This window comes from Ranitomeya imitator, chromosome 2 (genome assembly GCF_032444005.1).
Source record: "Ranitomeya imitator isolate aRanImi1 chromosome 2, aRanImi1.pri, whole genome shotgun sequence".
In the NCBI taxonomy this organism is placed as follows: Eukaryota; Metazoa; Chordata; class Amphibia; order Anura; family Dendrobatidae; genus Ranitomeya; species Ranitomeya imitator.
This window is the reverse complement of record NC_091283.1, coordinates 149,267,486-149,270,261: the sequence shown is the minus strand read 5'-3', so window position 1 is coordinate 149,270,261 and position 2,776 is coordinate 149,267,486. Positions and strand designations below refer to the sequence as shown.

The window sequence follows — 2,776 nt, the reverse complement described above, 5'->3', positions numbered from 1 at the left end:
AAATACCGTTTTCCAGCTGAAATGCATGAGTTCTGAGCTTTCCTCTCTCCCTGTCCGTCCCCGTCCGTCCCCGTCCGTCCTCACCTCTCCGTCTGTTCTACAATGCACCGTGAGGTAAGAAGAGGAATCATCACTTCCGGGTATATGAGAAGCTCCGCCCCTCGCGGTCACTGGTCAGAATTTTGCATATGTAATTAGCGCACTCTCGGGACATGTTTGGGATAATTTAGGGCTGATTGAGCGGAGATTCTCTCTGAGGATGATGAGAGTGATGAGCCTCAGCGGGAGGAGCCGGGATGTACCGAGGTCTGTAGGTCGCCACAATATGTCTGTCCCGGAGCCGGGCGGCTATATATACCGCGCAGGCCGCCGGCTGGGCCGTGTTGTATGAAAGGAGAGAAGGTTAGCACTCCCCTAGACAAGGATGGAAGAGGCCGCACGGCCTTCACAACACATGTACGGTTATGGCATCGCCACCGCTGTGGCATCTTAACCAATGTTTTTTCTTCCGCTATCAAAGACTGTGGGGAAAGTGGGGAGGGCCTGGTCTCTGAAGGGCCTGGTCTCTGAGGGGCCTGGTCTCTGAGGGGCCTGGTCTCTGAGGGGCCTGGGGGAGAGAGTCTCAGTGGGCCGCTTATACATACCACGATTCATGATGCACAGATACAGCAGAGAAATATAGGTATAGTACAATGCCAGATTTCACTTCTTACATGAGTGATAGCTATTGTACATTCTACAATACCATACAGCAGAGGGGCTTTATAGAAGTTAACCCCTTATATGCCAATTTTTGTGACCTACTCCCTCTTCCTCAGTTACCAGTAGGCATTTTATTATTTGATAAATATAGGTATTTACAGTCCTTTTTCTCGTCTGAGTTCGGACTGCAATATGCCATCAGATATGTCCATTCTTTTTTCCTTCCCGGGGTAGCTCTGAATACTCACTATTGCCTTCTATTTCTGGCCAGTGCACGCACCGCACATGCGCTGCTTCGCGCGGCGGTGGGAGGCGCTCGGCGCTGATGTACGCATCTCCATAGTCACGGGTCCGGTCACCTGACCGGATCACGTGACGTGGTGACGCGCGTCAGGAGCGCCGCCTTCCTCGGCGCGTCGCAACATGGCGGGGGCGCGCCATGCACGGCTGAGAATCATTCCACGGCCATATACACCACTATAAAAGGGGATCACGGACATGCCTACCTACCTCCTGACGAAGCCACAGGCGTGGTGAAACGCGCGTCGAGGTGATTCAGTGCGGGTCGGACACTTTGGTAAACATGACCGCAGGTAATACATACTATCTCTTGCTTTAGGTCCCAGTTGAAACTTTCCTGGTTATATAGGCTTAGGGGTTTGGTGCAATATTAGTATAAATACCGTGACTGAGTACTACTACTGCTCTATAGCCATAGGATATACCTTTATGATGTTATTGGCCGATCGGCGCAGTGTAGTTTCAATAGAAGCACCTTGAGTGGATAGCGCTTTTTTTGCCTATCCACCGACACTTTTATTGACCGCCCAGATACTAGGACTATAATTTTGGTGATATACACTGTTAGTATCCTGTGAGACGTTTTTTGGTTTATGTTTTGCCATGTTGTCCCACTCCCGCTATGTCTCTTTCTCTGCTGACATCTATCCATAGATGGTTCTTTCCATCTGGCATGTACTCTTTCTCATGTGGATTACTATATTTAATGATTTTATATTGTTATTTTAACAAATAAATGATGTGTTTATTGGAAACTTCACCTCCGAGTGTTTCTCTATTGGTACATATACGTTAGTGGAGGATTCTATTTCCCTTCTTTATTTTTGGTGTTTTTGATTTATATATGAGGTGCTCTCTTTCAGTGTATATTTTATTATTAGCTGAACTTGCTGCAAAGAAAAAACTGCATATATTGAATATGACAATTTTTTAATGGAAAACTTTTTAAAGTAAACATTAGAAAGTATTGACGTAGAACATTTGTAAAAGTGCAAAATGGGTAGCATATAGCACAGCCACGTAGTATATAACACAGCCCACATAGTATATAACACAGCCCATGTAGTATATAACACAGTCCACGTAGTATATAGCACAGCCACGTAGTGTATATAGCACAGCCACGTAGTATATAGCACAGCCACGTAGTATATAACACAGTCCGAGTAGTAGATGGCACAGCCACGTAGTATATAGCACAGCCACGTAGCATGTAACACAGACAACGTAGTATATAGCACAGCCACGTAGCATATAACACAGCCCACGTAGTATATAGCACAGCCACGAAGTATATAGCACAGCCACGTAGTATATAGCACAGTCATGTAGCATATAACACAGTAAACGTAGTATATAGCACAGCCACGTAGTATTTAGCTCAGCCAATGTAGTATATAACACAGCCACATAGCATATAACACAGCCCACGTAGTATATAACAGCCACGTAGTATATAACACAGGCCACGTAGTATGTAACACAGCCCATGTAGTATATAGCACAGCCACATAGCATATAGCACAGCCACATAGTATATAGCACAGCCACGTAGCATATAACACAGCCCACGTAGTATATAACACAGCCATGCAGTATATAACACAGCCCGCGTAGTATATAGCAAAGCCCATGTAGAATATAGCACAGCTACGTAGTATATAGCACAGCCACGTAGTATATAACACAGCCACGTAGTATATAACACAGCCCACGTAGTATATAATACAGCCCACGTAATATATAACACAGCCACGTAGTATATAACACAGCC

The 2,776-nt window shown here is 45.5% G+C and overlaps 1 non-coding gene across 1 annotated transcript; it reads left to right on the top strand.

The window, feature by feature from the left end:
• The first annotated feature begins 380 nt into the window (after nt 1-380).
• LOC138668348 (U6atac minor spliceosomal RNA) lies at nt 381-505 on the top strand. The gene has a single exon (XR_011319174.1). It is a non-coding gene; the product is annotated as a U6atac minor spliceosomal RNA (small nuclear RNA).
• The last annotated feature ends 2,271 nt before the right edge of the window (nt 506-2,776 follow it).